Source organism: Protopterus annectens, chromosome 9.part0, assembly GCF_019279795.1.
Source record: "Protopterus annectens isolate FY-2018-M chromosome 9.part0, PAN1.0, whole genome shotgun sequence".
In the NCBI taxonomy this organism is placed as follows: domain Eukaryota; kingdom Metazoa; phylum Chordata; order Ceratodontiformes; family Protopteridae; genus Protopterus; species Protopterus annectens.
This window is the reverse complement of record NC_056743.1, coordinates 68,898,902-68,916,173: the sequence shown is the minus strand read 5'-3', so window position 1 is coordinate 68,916,173 and position 17,272 is coordinate 68,898,902. Positions and strand designations below refer to the sequence as shown.

The following is a 17,272-nucleotide window of genomic DNA, read 5'->3' as shown; positions in this document are numbered from 1 at the left end:
GACCACAGCTTGGTAGAATGTTCATTTGTCTGGTAAGGTTTTACCATATTTCTGATAAAACTTGATTTGTTGTGCAATCCAAAGACAAGATGTTAATTTGGAAGTTTTGTAACTGAATTTCTTGGGGGGAAATAAAATGAAAAATTAAGTCTTTCATTGTGGATTTTGTTCTTCACAAATAAAATCTAAGGTGTCTCTGCAATCCATGCAATTATACTCTTCACAGTTACGGCAATTAGGCAAAAATTCTGCAAAGCCAGGCAACTGATTAATATTGCTTTCTTGGATACTTTCAGCATAAAAGAAGAATTAGTTCTCAAAGACACAATTCATTTGTGGAAAATACAAGAAGGAATGTTGACAGATTGATCTCAGAAATCTTTCTAGAGATCATCATTAAGCCATCGACAGGTAACCCTACCTCAATTTCAACTGATAGGCTCAAAGCATCCCCAATGAGGAGGGGTCAGGGCTCATATCAGAAAAGGTGGGCAGGGAAAGTGATCTTAATTCCCAAAGTTACCAAGGAAGGACAACAGGAATCACATCAGATGCACACTAAAAACATGCAATTCACATTCATTTTTAATCCAGATGGACAGACCCAGACCTACAGGACTTGAATGACATTGAAGATTAAGAAGAATATGTAAAGAAAGTACAGTTATGTACACTTACCATAAATGTATAAGTTAGTTTCACAGCAGGAAATCCCATCTGTCAGGACTGCAACAGTTAAAACACGAAGAACATCTCAGGCTCCAATATCACTGAAGACACACTTTCAGTACAGGAAGGGGAGGGATTTGTTTCAATGGGCCTGCCCCTTCAAGATACTGAGACTTGGGAGACACAGGCTCAAGAACAAGCATATGCTATCTAAACTCAATCAGGGTTAGCCACAACTGAAACATTTGTCGATTTTAGCTTCTTAGCACTAGACAAAGAATCTCTAACCACTTGTAAACTGAATCACTGAAGACCTTGGAGAAGAGGGGACACTTTAGAAGTGGACTCAGTAACAGAAGTAGCCTAGAGTATAAGCAACTCCAAAAGGTTTGAAGGCAGTATAAATTAAACATTCATCAGAAAAATGTTACTCTCCTAAACACTTAACACACTTATATGCTTTTTCCGGCCTAGGAGTTTTGCCACACACTTGACTTGAAGGGCAAGGTCTTGTTTCTTATCCATCATGACACGTACGCGCGCACACACACACACACACACACACACACACAGAAAAACAAACAAAACGTGCAGTCTATGACAAAGGCAATGTCAGTGCAAAACAGAAGGGAAGCCAATAGGCAGTTACTACAGCTTGTTTCACTAATATTATGCCATTAACAGTTAATCCTATCTCAGTTTAAACCGATAGCCTCAAAGGAAAGGAGGCTCAAAGTATCCCCAATGAGGAGGGTTGGAAGAAATAAGAGCAAGAAACTTACCTGCACGATGCTGAGACTACAAGGACATATTAAAAGTAATAAGCTGCCAATAGAAGGATCAACCAGCCTGAGCCTGTTTATTGGTGCAGTCTGGCATTCCTGGGCTAAAAGACATTTGCAAAAAAGGAGTCCTTAGAGGCTGTGAATGATAGGTAGAGGGGATGGGGCTATAGCTTGAGAAAGATTTAGGTGTTGGGCTGACTTACGTTTTGCCATTGTAAGTGCTACTGATGATGGAGATAAAGACCCCAATGACAGAATGCATTTCCTGTTTCTCCCATCCTCCACACGTCTCGCAGAGGCACATCAATGGAATAAATAAACACACAGTTTTCCCCACAATAACATTTATCACTTACCTGCCAAATCACTGCACTGACCAGCCACCAAGGTTTTCAAGTCCTACAACGCATCCACGTCCATCTACTGACCTCCAAGCTACTGCATCTGTTAAACAGCGATCCTTCTCCATTTCTTTTAAGCTCAGCAAACTGCCAATACACTGCCAGATAAAAATACATAAAAAGCAAATTCTTCATCTCTCCAGCTCAACAAATTAGGAAGGACGATAACTTTACAAAACAGTCAAAACCTTCATTCAAACATGTAAGTACAGAACAGTAAGTAATAAATAAAACAGTTAAAAAAAAGAAATAAAAAACAAAACACCAAAAATATCATAAAACAGTAGCGTACACAAAATATGGTCACCCAGTACTTAGACTTGGTATTTCCCAGGGTATCCAAAATAGTACTCCACCCAAAAAAAAAAAAAAAAAAAAAGCAAACAAAAAATTTACACAAAACCTGCTGCAAAAGGTGATGTATACAGAGTGCATCCTTATATCCCATAAATGCTTTTGCATAACTAAAATGTTCAAGGTATAAAGCTCCTGAGCCACCGTGCATCCATGATAAAAAAGAAAAAAGAAAAAAAAAAAAGAGAGACAAGAGGTGTTAGTAGTTGAGAGAGAGAAAAAGTGTATGCCCAGAGGGTGAGAGGCCATTACATAATGTGGCCTGCTATGTGTTGAGTAAGGTTTGATTTAGTGTGATGGAATTCTAGACGTTCAGCTCTGGAAGTATGGGAATGGGAAACTGCAGTTCCTTTATGCTGGCAGGAGCAGAAGTGTAGCTAGCTATTTTTTTTTTTTTTTTTGAATGGTGCCATTCCCCAGTTGTGTGTCTCTTCCTCGGAACTGCTATGGTTTACAAAACTCAGAGTGCTACAGCATTCAAGATTGCTGAATAAAGAAATATATAAAAACAATAATTAAAAATTACATATCTTTTTCAACTGTAGCAAACTGCTTTGTACATTTGTAGCAAGCAGTTGCTACATTTTATACCACACAGTTTTGAAATCAATTGCAATACTAGCATTTACTTCCTAATGCCAGCACGCAATAAAGAGTGACTGGGATCAGCTGATCGTGCCCCCTAACGCACTGCACCCAGAGTAACCGTTACTGGGAAGGAATTTCCACATTTTAGGAGCAAGGATGAGAAAAAGTAGTTGGTGTGGCCTGTTTTCTGACAGCTGGACAGGGAGTGTTGTTTGGAGAAGTATCTAAAGTTGTAGTATGTGTGTGTTTAAGTTTTGCTGCTAGTGGCGCAAATGAGATAAGAGTGGAGAAGTCTGAAGATGAGAAAACCTAAGAGCAGGTCTACTCTGTGCTGTACTGGGAGACACTCGGCTTCTCTGAGAGTGAGGCACTAGTACTAATTAGAAGATGAGGTACTGATGAAGCGAGAGAATTTGGTTTCAATAATCTGCAGCGTGGAGGTGTTTTTCTTAGAGACTGTGGACACTATGGGCAGTCCATACTCAACTTTGGGCAGAAAGACTCCTTTACTTATAGCTGCCCTGGCTGGGATGGATGGGGAAGAGTTATATTTTCCTAGCGCAGAAGAGAAGCAAGTTAACTTTTGCCCTTCTCAATATAGCTATGTATGCTATTGACTGCTCTATCCACAAGCTGAGGTATTTGAAGGAGTTATTGCTATGGCACAAAGGGTAGTAACTTTGGTGATTTTTCATGTTTTTGTGTGGAAGTACACTCCCGGAGTAAAGTCAGGGATACATGGTGGGGTAGTATACTCCCAGAGTAAAGTCAGGGATACATGGTGGGGTAGTACACACCCAGATTAAAGTCTGGGATACATGGTGGGGTAGTACACTCCCAGATTAAAGTCAGGGATACATGGTGGGGTAGTACACTCCCAGATTAAATTCAGGGATACATGGTGGAGTAGTACACTCCCAGATTAAAGTCAGGGATACCATGGTGGGGTAGTTTACTCCCAGATTAAAGTCAGGGATACATGGTGGGGTAGTACACTCCCAGATTAAGGTCAGGGATACATGGTGGGGTAGTACACTCCCAGATTAAAGTCAGGGATACATGGTGGGGTAGTACACTCCCAGATTAAAGTCAGCGATACATGGTGGGGTAACAACTGTTCAAAAACCTTTAACAGTCAACAACTTTGGTCCAGTTACAGGTGTGGAGAAACAACTTATCTTAGCAGTGTTTGAACAACATTTCAAGTGCATTAACTAAGAAGACTTAGACCACATTAGTAAACACTGCAGGAACCAAATTAACTTTTATTCATTACAGCAGGGCAGCCACTTCACAAATGGTCACAACAGCAAAAAAGAAAAGATTAAGAGTAAGAAACACATAACTGACAGCAAAATGAGATGACAAAAACAGAAAAAATGCACAGGTGCTAAAATTTAAAAAAAAAAACAAAGCTCAGTCCCTGGGATTCATGAGAAAATTGTTCCCACATGGTTTATGATTCATAACTATACATTCTATCCTACTTAAGGTGACAATGCATACCACAAAGAAATGAAAAGTGATGCTGCATGCAGAATGCTAACTGATTTTAAAGACACAACATTGACTGGTTCCATGACTGACATGTAATACAAACGTAACTGACACTTGAAAGTGCCATCGCAAAAGGCAGAGAAACAATGACCACACTTTACTACGTCGATCTCTAAAAACTCACATTTGTACCTTGCCCCCACTGTCACAACCACCCCTAGATTCATAAGCAGTAAAAAGATACAATTCTAAACAATGATGCATTGCATTCATATTTTTGTAAATAGGCGCCAATATTAAAAGTACAATATTCAAAAGAAGTTAAATTAGTAATGCAGTTGGAGCTTTAGCCGTAGACCCAGCAAAGTCACATGAAAATCTGCAGCTCCATATAAAATACGGGTCTGTCTCCCCAGTAAACCAGGAGAATGTGACACTCAGCTCACAAACCCTGCACCACATCAAAGGATGGTGGAGAGGGGTCTAGAGGGATTCAAGGTAGGTACGGATGGACGGGAGAAGAAATATTAAATGCACTTATGGCCTCTTTCTGCAATCAAGGAAATGTACTGAAATGTGATTGGTACAGTAGCCCACATATTTATAAAATGAGCTTTGAAGCAGTAATCTAATAGTAATGTCTTTCGGCTTTTCCTGGTTAGGGTTCGCCACAGCAGAACGCCGGTCTGCTTATGATTGGCAGTAGATTTTTATGGTGTCGAGGTGCCAGCCCGACACCCAAGGCACACTCATTCATGCACACACCTACCTGCATGTCTTTAAACATCACAACCGCGGGGAGGACATGCAGACTCCACACAGAAGGTGCTCCAGCCGAGAATTGAACCGGAGAACCTCTTGCTGTGAGGCGACAACGCTAACCGCTGCACCACCGCAGCCTGTATCCACTAAATAAATACTAAAACCTGTTCAAAGTGGTGAAAAAGTCACAATTCAATGTACATGTAGTGCCTAGACAGACAGAACAGGAAATCTGTGCAGTAACCCTACTCTCTTTTGTAAAGGAAACTACATCCTCCAATGCCTTTAACCTTACAGCAAAGTTATTATTTTCTCCCTATAATATCATATATGTTAGTTTCTATAGATCACAAAGGCACAGATATTTTTTGCCTATTTGAATCTTGCATGGTTGCATTAAGGAATTGGTTTCACTCTACACCTCTCAACTTTCCAGAATTTTTGTGGAATATCCAGATTTTTATTTTGGCCTTTTCCTCATAAAATTTGTTCGTGGTGAATCATTGAAGGACTGAAGTCATTAAGTAATGACAAACATTTGAGTTTCAGATTTCATATTCCTCAGTAAATGCATACTTACACAAAACCTGTTATTCTAAGCATTTATAAGTTTAGAAAACTATTTAAAAATCAGTCCCTGATTTTTGGCCTCTGTTCCCCAATACTTTTTGGCTTTGTCATGATGTCTTGTGCCAAAAAGTCTGTGTAATGTAGGCTTGGTAGTACACAGTATGTAATCTACAATGCTGGTCACCATCCATGGTTTTACATCCTCAGTCTGTTTTTTTTTTTTTTTTTTAGATCAGTAAAGTGCTACAAACAGCTGAACAGAAACCTTTTTACGGTATTTATGGTGGATAAATTAAAGAATGAACAGGACTGCATTATACTTCAGTACTACATAAACTGGTAAATACTCTGATCTTTGGCTCTTCCAAAATGGTGCTATTTGTTTTGTAGTGGCAAAATTAAACACAGTAACAAACTTACAGGCAGCGGTCACTTACCTTTACCAGCTCTTGGCTCTTCCAAAATGGTGCTATTTGTTTTGTAGTGGCAAAATTAAACACAGTAACAAACTTACAGGCAGCGGTCACTTACCTTTACCAGCTCTTGGAAGTGACAACTTCCAGTGAGTTATGACAGGGCAGACAACCTTTACACTCTAGTTTAATATGACAGGGACAAATTTCTCCCGTAATGGTTAAATAAAACAGATGTACAGCTTCTAGCTGCAGGCAATGCACGGACCAAGATGGAAAGGAATAAAGGGCTTTGCACATAGTCCAGGTTCAGTTTGTGGTATGTAAATGTGAGGGTAACACCAATTAATAAATGGCCTTAACAAACACTAGTGTTCTAGTCTAAGAAGCATGTCCATATTCAAGCTGTAAATCAAAACTGGGTTTCCATGTCTTATCTAACAGAATTTATGTACAAGTAGCAAATTAAAATGGCTACAGAGCAAAGAAAAGAGTACAAATTTGTCATTTTCAGGTTTTTTTTTAAATAAGCCAACAGTATTCTGTAATTATAAAAAATAGGGGTTACAATACAACAATGGAAGTGGAGTTAGACAAGCAAAAGTTCATTTGTGCCCAAGTAACCAAGTAAAATCTCAGAACATGACAGATTGTATAAATGAAGGCTACACACCAAGCTCAGGCAATAACAGCATGCTGAAAATCGTTATTTGTAACCTGTAATTTGTTCAAGTGGCAGGCAGACAAACAGTGGAGGGGAGGGGGAGAGATACTTATGACACTTGGATCTGCACATATATTTTAAACATAACTATATTTGTTAAATACAGGCAATAAATCTCTCAAATAATGCAACAAATTCTGTCATAAAAATGAAAAAATTAAAGCTGCGTGATGTCACTGATATCGACGCTCCCCTCTTTTGGTCCTAGTGAAGCGTCAAACAGAAACATCAACCAGTAATCAAAGTGGAACACCTGAATATGTACAAAACCAATAAATTCATGTATTCCAGTTGTTTTCCAAGGTCAATAAAGGCTACCTCTTGTGAATGTCGTTCACTTTTATTGTACAAAAACACACAGTAAAAGTACAGTGCATCAACGGACTTAGCTCTTTCATTTCCTAACCCGGAAACATCAGAGTCAACATTTTCTTCCCACCTTGCCATTTAAATAGACCCAACACCTATGTCATTGGTCATAAGTTAATTGAAATTCCTTTTTTAAAAACCCTTTGCTTATTTGATTTTATATAACTTTATAAAATTCTTTGCATTAACACCTTGTATAATATAAAAAATTTACAAATATGTAATACAAAAAAAAAAAAAAATATATATATATATATATATATATATATATATATATATATATATATATATGTATGTATGTATAAGACAAAACGAGCGTACACTGCAAAGTCCAACAAAGTTTAATAGCAAAATAAAACAAGCTTACAGCAATCAGTAGTCCTGTGCACACTCCGGTAACTGCCAAGTAATAAAAAGTTAAAAACGATCGCACCTGGCAGTTACCGGAGTGTGCACCGGACTACTGATTGCTGTAAGCATGTTTTACTCAGCTATTAAATTTTGTTGGAGTTTGCAGTGTAAAGCTCGTTTTGTCTTGTGCCTATTAGTTTTTGGATGTTTTTAGTAAATGTATATATATATATATATATATATATATATATATATATATATATATATATATATATATAAATTCATTACATATATAATCAAATATATAATCATATTTTACACACATGTACAAAATACAAAATAAATACATTTATTAAAGTGTTCAGAACGTTTTATAAAATTCCATACTTGTATTAATATTTTATCTGTTTATTGTTGAGTTTATTAATTTATTGTTTTAGTTTAATATCTGTCTGCTCTAATTTTAAGTGCTGGCACTAATGAAATATGGTCATTGAGCACCGGTGGGTTACAAGCATCCAACTGTAATTGCCATATTAACTCCCCTAGTTCCAGTTGTGCTTCCCACTTGGATCTACACATATATTTTAAACGTAATTATAGTTATTAATTACAGGCAATAAATCTCTTAAATAATGCAATAAATTCTGTCAGAAAAATGAAAAAATTAAAGCTGCATGACGTCACTGATATCAACGCTCCCCTCATTTGGTCCTAGTGAAGGGTCAAACAAAACATGCCAACGTGCTGTTCTCCTGCACTACTGACAGCTGTCTTCCAACCTTGATGCATATATTTTTTGCACAAATCCTAAAGAAGTGTGAAAATAAGGGAGTGAGTCAAAAGGAACGGCTTTCCATAAATACTGTACATTTCTTCATCATCATTAACCCTCTTTTTCCCAATTTTCTACATAGGGTCAGGGGGTCGTATCTACTCTCACCATCTCCTCCTGTTCACTGCCACTCGCCTACCTTCTTCAACACTCATGCCTGAGTGTCGCAGGTCTTCTCTCACCCCCTTTTTGCTGGACCCCCTTGTTTCCTCTTGCTGTTTTCCGGTCTGTCCCAAATCATCTGCACCAGATTGTCTTCTCCTTTACTACACATGTGCCCAAACCACTGTAATCTGTTCTCTTTGATATTCTCTGCGACTGGAGCTACTTTGGCTTCTGCTCTGTTGTCCTCATTTCTTCATCTGTCCCACAGCGTGTATCCTACCACCCTTCATCTCCATCACCTCTAGCTTCTTCATCTGCTCTGCCTATACTGCCCAGGTTTCTGTACCATACCCACTGTCTTGTACATCTTACTTTCCACCTTCTTTGGCATTTTTCTGTCATATACTAAACCTGACACTTCATGCCAGTTGGCTGCAGCCCCTCTGATTCTAGCTTTGGCCTCCTCATTCAGACCTCCCTTCTTCACAATCACCCCTCCCAAATACCTGAAGCTGTTAACCTATTCACGTATTTTTTCCTTCTATCTCAATTCTCAGTTATTTCTGATTTATCCAATTTGCTGTCACTACAACTGTCTTATCTGTACACAGTTTCATCCCATGCGCCTTCAGTTTTGTATTCCATTCCCCAATCCTTTGCTGAAGTCCTTGCTCAGAGTCTGCTTGTAATGACACACATCTGCATACAGCAACTCTGTTGATTTGTCCACTCCGACCTGTTTGCTAATGTAGTCCATCACCAGTATGAACAGCAGTGGGCTCACAGCTGAACCATGATGCACACCCACTCAGATTGGGAACCCTTCTATGAGACCGAAAACTGTTTGTACTGTAGTCATTGGGTTCTTGTACACAGCTTGCACTAATTTTACCAATGTTTCTGGGACTTTGAACCACTACAGGACTGCCCAAATCAGCTTTCTTAGGATATGCTTTCTCCAAGTCTAGGAATGCTCAGTTGGACTCTTCCCTCATCTCCAGCTTCTTGTCAAATATCTGTTTCACTGCAAACATCAGGTCAGTCGTGCCGCATCCTGATCTGAAAAACTGCTCACCTCCCATCTTCTTATCAGCTACTCTGCACATTCACTTAACCACCTCTCCAGGACATTTATGCAATGTGACAGGAGTTTGACACCTCTGTACTACCCACAGTTGTGAATGTGTCCTTTGTTCCTGAACACTGGCAGTAGCATGATTATTCTCCAGTCATCTGGGATACACCCAAATCTCCACACTGTTTTGAGTACCCTCAGGAGCCATTCTGCCACTCTCTCGGTACCACCCAACATCTTTATCATATCTGCTGTGACCTCATCTGAGCCTTCTGCTTTCCCTGACTTCATTTTACACAGTGATGTTCTTACTTCTTCTACTGTGGGGTCCTCCTCTCTTTCATCATAGGCTGTGTCTGGGCAGTACAACTTCTGTGGGGGATTCTTCACTCAGAAGCTACTGGAAGTACTTCTTAACATCTACCTGCATTTGATGTCCCGTGGACTGATGAGCAGGCTGTTGCTGGCGTCTCTTATGAGGGGTGTCTCACTATTTTCTTTATTTTTCTGCCTTTCCTTTGCAACCTGATAAAGTTTCTTTGTGCCAGCTACTGAGTCACTTTCTCGAAGCTGATGGAGTACCTCTGATGCCTTGCACTTTGTTGCTGTAATTCCTCTTAGCCTCTTTGTTAGCCAACCAGTATTCCTTCCTAGCCTCGTCTGTCTTTTCTATCTCCCAATTTTTCCTGTACTCCTTTTTTTTTTTTTTTTATGACTTCCTGGAGTTCTGCAGTCCACCAGCAGTTTTCAGTATGCACCTTATTTCCACACTTCACATGGCCACATATCTATTCTGCAGTTGTTACACATGCATTTGAAGGTACTGCAATTCTTCTTCAACTCCACCCATTTCCTCTTCTTGAGGTGTCACAGCCCTGGGCAATTTCTTGAACTGTTGTACTTTCTCTCCAGTCATCTTCCAGTTCTTCTCTGACCAATGCTTGCAGCTGATTGTGGCAACCACTGGTTTAATGTGTGGGATGACTGATTCACTGGGGATGACTTTGCTGATTCTACCTGAGTTGCAAGTTGGCCACTCTTGTATGTGATCTTGTGACTCTCTCTCTTGCTGAACCATGAGTGGGATACTATCAAACCATTTGCCAGACAGAAGTCTAGAATGGCTTCTCCTTTACTCCTGATGCCTCACCCATGAGGACCCAGGCAGTCCTTGCATCCTGTCCTGTCTGTATTGATATGTGCATTTGGGTCACCCACTATTAACACCAATTCATGTTGTCCTGCTTTATCAAGTAGGTCCTGCAGTTACTGTAAGAATGCACCCCTTTCCTCAGTATTACAACTCTGTTGTGGGGCATATGCTGAAATTATGAATACTGCCCTATCCATACACTGGAGTCTTAACTACCATGAGTCTGTCACTAATTCTGATGACATCCCTCACTGCCTTCTGAAGGCCTCTCCCTCACCACAATTCCCACATCCTTTCTAGCTCACCCTCCTCTTAAGTAGATTCTGGATACAAAGCCAAGTGTTTTGATGCACTGCGTTTCCATCTTGTCTCTTGGATGCATAGGATGGCCAGCCTCTTCCTTACCATCATATCATCCACTCCCACGCTCCATTTTGTCAACAAACCTACACTGGATGGGGCAAGTCTTAGTTCATGTTTGGCAGGTTAACTGGTTTTACATCCAACTTTCACTCAACACAGCTATCCCACATAATCCAAGCTGGGCAACTGATACCAGCCGGCCAGTAGCTTATTAACCTTTACGGTGGGCACACACTGTCCAATAGGAGCACTTCCACCCCTCCCACCATTAGCAGATGTCCCAGCTATAGGTTGGAGTAGGCTGGGTCCTCAACCCACTTATCACTGTCAAATATTCACCCCCATTTTTGATGACATTAGTCAACACAACTGAATCACTTACAGCCACATTTTACACTATCAAGTGACTAGTCCTGCCAGAGCATGTGATCTGTGTTCTCCTATCTTGATGATACTGCTTACAACAATATATGCCCAAAGCAGTTGTTCTATATTACTCTTCCCCCCTGTATGTAGCATGTAGAGTCTATGCTGTTGTCCACAGCTCCATTCTTTGGTGGGTTTGAGGGGGAAACACTCTATATTTTGGAGGTAGAAGGAACCCCACAGAGACACAGGGAGAACATACAAACTCCAAGCAAACATTGGCCAGAGGTCAGGATCAAACCTTCTTCCATGCACATGAAAAGCAAGGATCCTATAGTAGACTGACAAGTTTTACCCCTAATGTAGAGTGTGGGGGAGGGACTGTCAATTGCTAAAGGACTATAAATCCTTTGAGTCACTGAATCTAATTTTTAACATTTAAAAATCATCATGACAGCATGGCAGGCTCCATAGTGGACGAATCTATACAGATTTGGTGAACAAACCCAAGGCCACGTGGCAATCGAAGAACCTGATGTCCTGGATCTCATGATGGAATGTGTGGGTGCCAAAGTAATCATTTTATTCCTTCTTGAAGGCGGAGATGGTGGACTTATTTACATATTCCGAAACTGAAGGAGATATGAAATAGTCATATTTTACTGGATATTGATATTTAATAATGAATATTTTTTTGTTCTCAGGTCATCGGGGGGATATTCTAAGTAAAGGGCTTCAAACAGGAAGGGCTATGAAATTGTTGCACAGTTTAGCACAAAAAAAGAAACATTTGGAAGCCGTTTCTGTGAGGAACTTTTGGACTTTCTATAAATGCAACAAATGGTACGCGAGTAGGGACAGAAAAACATATGGTACAACTGGTTTAATAAGAGCTGTATACAGGTGGACATTCACTTACTAGCACAGATCTTAACCTCATAGAAGATTTTGCACAAAACTCTGTTTACCAAATAGCAGCATCTACATGGGTACTATCACCTGCAAGGACTCCAAGGTATTTTACTATTTTTGCCGACTTTTAGCCATTACCCATTAACAGACTGTAAAGCCAGTGTGGGGGTGTTGCCAGATACCAGAATACTGCGCTTTTGACCCAAAAGTCAAGGACATTTACAGGATTCTGTATAATAAATATTAAAATATCCAACAACAAAATAGAGCAATAAATGGTTCAAAGATAAAAAGGTGTCACGTTCCAACTGGTTTAAAAACTGATTTAATATTATTACTTCACAATAAAAACAGGTTGAGCACTTTCATCTACTACCCGTAGATTTCATCTGAAGGTTTTGACACCTTTTTATCTTTGAAACATTTATTGCTCTATTTCGTTGTTGGATATTGTTGGGGTTCATAGATAAGGACTTTTTGCAAATATTAAAATATAGCAGAAAGCCGTTACAGTGATTCTGATGCATTAACATGACACAAAATAATGAAGATACACTAAACACATTTCTAGAGTTTCAAGGTGGTGCCTTCTTTTAAGCAGAATATATAACTTTCATCATACACACTGTTTACATGCATCACCCTGCTGATATAATGTATGCACTGTATTTTAGAGGCTTGTTATCGGACTTTCACTAACAATGAAAGCTTGTCTCACAAACACAACAATGGCTAGAAAAGGACGACACAAGCACAGGTGTTGTTGTGTTAGGCTGTATGTCTTGTAACAGTAAGACTGTAACGGCAGACACAAGCACTACATGTTGCCATACAGGGGGTGGCATTGGTGATGCAGCAAAGCGTGAGCACCATGAATGCACCAGGGCATCCTCAAAGATGGACAAGCACCGTGAGTTCAACCATATCAATAGTTAGGCTGCACTTGAAGTACAAGCCAGAGAATAGAAAAGTAAAAATATGCCCAGGCTGAACCAGCTAATTATAAACCAATTTTGCTAATAAATTTGGTTACAGAAACTCATGCCTACGTACTTGCTGTTCTGCTAGAAAGGTTTATTTTTTGAGGATGTCCTGGTGCATTCATGGTGCTCATGCTCATGCCATCAATTGGTGGATGGGTTTGTAAACAGACAGTGCAAGACTGGAACCCCCTACTCACTGCATCAACATATAGACTCAGTGTGCCAGACGGTCACAGAAAGTACTGCATGTATGTGATAAAGGGTAGCAGAAATAAAGAAAAAAAAAAACTTAATTCTATAGTCCATTGAAAAAAGAAATCTGCTAATTAATTTCCAGTTCCTCCCCTCAGGAACACCACTGCATCACCCTCTCTGAGGCCTAATGTCTACCAGTCTCCTACAGAGTTAAGCTACTCCTAGGGTCTCTTATTTTCAAACTACTTCAACCAGGTACCTTCCACTTCTTGCAGCCAAACTCCATAATAAAACCACCCCCTACAACCTCTCCCAATTACCTCACTCACTCCAGACAACCCAGACTAAACTGCACTGTACTAACCATTCATTCTCCATTCTTGCACCCAAACTTTGGCAATCCCTCTCCCTTCATCTAAAAGAAGTCTCTCTTTTCCCCTCTTTCACAGCTTAACTCAAAAGACACCTTCATCAAAAATCTGACTGCAAATGCTTTTCCACTAAAGACATAACCGAACTCTCTCCCCACCTGCATCACTTCTACTTTGATCCTCTGTTCTCACCTGCTGCTTCCTTCTCATAGTCACTACTAAAATTAATTCACATTTGATTTTCTACTCTGCCAGTACTTACATACTCTATGAATTGTCTATGGGATTATCTATCTTCTCTGACTGTTCTGTTTGTGAATTTGTTTGTTTATTTTTTTGTGACTCTTCACCTGGGCTGTACCAGCAAATGGTCTATAGTGCTCAGCGTACTGCCCCGGTAAAAAAAAAACTAAAATAAATAAATACAGGTAATAGTCAATTTTCGAAAGACTACATGCTGTGAATAAGTATGTAGAGACTAACCATCTTACAAAGGATAGACTTATGGGTGATCATGGAATCATTGTGCCCACATTTCTTGAGCAGGGGTTCACTTTACACTTTAGTTCACTTCACCTGCTATGGAACATCAATCCTGTCTCTAACTCTGTCCACATGCAATGTTAAAGAAATGCATTGACAAACATGAAAAAGGATATATTCTAGTCTCCTACTCTTTTATGGCCACTCCAGTCAATTCCAGATTAAACTCAGCTATTTTTAGATAATGTTAGGGACAAAGTTTTGACTGTAACAGCCCTTACGTACTATCTTTTACATACTGAAATTGTTCCTTGTGAATAATGTTTCTGAATATACCTTTACTGAATATAGGAGTTTGTAACTAAAAAGGTGCATTTAAACACCATCCTACCAAACAACTTTAAGGCCCTACCAAACAATGAAATAGCTTCAACCTCTCAAACGCGTTATCAAGCTACAAGCCACATATAAATATTGCCTTTAAGTCCAGTGATTTAAAAACAGGTTGCATTAACACCTGCAACATTAACAAATAAATGTCCCACTATTGAATCATGGATCCTTAGAGAAAAGGTACGTGTGTCGTGTTATTACATTTCGATTTGTTCTAAAGAGTGTGCAGAACAATGAAAATACTTTGGTAATGTGTTGTACTTTTATCAATTTTATTTTAGTCAGATAAGCTTTATGTATGTTGAGCAAGTTTGTGATTCACATACCTAATTTAGGTCGCTGATGCATTGGTAAATACAACATTCTTCTGACATTCTAATCAATTCAATGGATGCTTACTAAGCGATTTTTTCTTAATTTGCTTAGCAGCGTAGTGTTATGTTCTGATAATTTGCTCTATACAGCTGGTTTCTCTATCACTACACCTCCTGTTAAACCTGTTTTGACCCAACATTAATAAACTTTGTTACTTCCTCTCTACTCTTATAAAAGCCCATCTTCTTTTGGTTTGACTTACTGTGTCCCTTCCTCTATCTCTATCAATAAGGTAGTTAGTTACCTGTGTACTATACCTTTATTGCATCAATACAATACTTCAGTACAGTACTGTTTTTTCTTACCTTTCAGAGCCGGTGGACATTACCTTGGTCCATGTCCCTCAAATGGCAGGAGCTCTAGCACAAGGCACATCTCTGGGAGTTTTCACCGAGACTAGTGTCGTAGTGCTAATTAAGCAAGTTTAACTTGAACAGCCTTGCTGTGTGTTAACTTTAACCACTCAGATACATGCCTATCCTGTACTGCAAAGTAGCTGTGAAACTACCCCCAAAGAAGTAGTCCTTGCACTCTTTAAGGGCCACTTAATAAATGAACCACTGAGTTTCACTTGACCATTAGAATACATTAGTCAGTTGCTTAGTGTTCCTAGTTTCTTGATGTCTGTATTCAGTAAATGGAAGACACCCTGTCCTCCTTTGTGCCACCTTGCCAATTACCAGCTATAAAACCTGACAGCTATCTGTAATAAATAAATAGTCTGAGGGCTGGAAGCCCACTAGGCTCCCTTTTCCCATCTTACTCTACCAATATACTTCCCATATTCAACTATCACTTGTGACACCCACTCCCTCTTCCTTCCCAAACAACTTTGTTACTATCACAGAAACATTCCTGTTTCTATTCACCTATTTCCTAATTCCATTTAACATTTGGCATCATTACCATTAGCCATTCTCCCTCCCATACTGCTTTGTAATAAATCCACCCGTAGTAATGAGATCCCTCCCCAATGGTACTTCTAAGCCATTCATGAGTAAAACTCCCTCTTCCATTCATCCCTGCCATCTTCTGTCATACACTACTATCAGATTAAATTTCTCTATCATCTCTTCCCTTCCTATATAATACCTCTCAGCTTTCTCCTTATCTCCCTTTATACCCTCTACCCTCAATCTCTCTACATCCATACACCGTTAAATCAGTACTTTTTTGCTTTACTACCCTTGCTTTCCCATATCTGTTCTACACTTTTAACAGACCCCTCATCACATAAATTCATCTTCACTCGTATCAATTCACCCCATAGCTATACTCTTAAAACACCCACATATCTCAAGATCATCTATAAGCCAAAACGCTAAACACAACCTATTATTCTACATTTCAACTTCTACTTTTCCCAAATAAATGCTCACGGTTTCCTATCTTCCCTCATCCTCTGTCCTTTCAAACCTATACATTTCAGAAACATGTTTCTTGTACAATTCCTCACACTAGTACCACTTCTCCTACTTACTTAACATCCTACCAACATCCGTTACCCTCATAATTCCAACAAAACTCTTACATTATGTCCTCCAAGCAAAATACTACTGAATCTCATATCCCAATCATACCTTACCTATATCAGCACTCGTATATCCTACCGTTCAATTATCCACAGCAATAGTCATTTACTCACAAACCGGATATTAAATATAAAATCAAGCAAAAATGCCTCCACCTGTACCATCATACCTCCAAAACCATAAAACACAGTGGTGACATCCACCCAGCATCAGGCCCAACTCAGCATATACAGGCACTAGATAGTACATCTCCATCATCTTCTTTAAACAATCTCACCCTGGCCTTCAATAATACCATACTAACTTAGGAAGTGTTTATAACAAATTCCATAAGGGCATGCATCGGTAGCACTACAAACTCCAGACAGCTTGTTGGCACAGAAATCTAGCTCCACCATTAAACAAAACATGAAGAAACTGTGCTAGGCTGTATTATCATCAGATTAGGAGCAGCCCACAAAAGTAACCATTTGAAATGTTTCAGGACTCGCTCTAGTGGGTCCTGAAACATTCAGACCAAATGGCCGAAAAATGGACTTGCATACGCTAAGTCAGAGACGGCCAATTCGCAGGATACTCCCTTTTCCCTGAGGTACGGCAATCTCATCTTTGGAGTATTTTACTTTGGGGGAGGGGTGCATAGAGGCT

At 39.5% G+C, this 17,272-nt stretch overlaps 1 protein-coding gene across 1 annotated transcript in view; it reads right to left on the bottom strand.

Moving 5' to 3' along the window:
• Positions 1–17,272, bottom strand: part of PRDM11 (PR/SET domain 11) — a 598,061-nt gene that overhangs the window by 567,834 nt on the left and 12,955 nt on the right. The window contains exon 2 of the mRNA XM_044082559.1: positions 1,811–1,953. The gene's annotated coding sequence lies outside the window, so the exon portion shown is untranslated. The remainder of the gene's footprint in view (positions 1–1,810; positions 1,954–17,272) is intronic.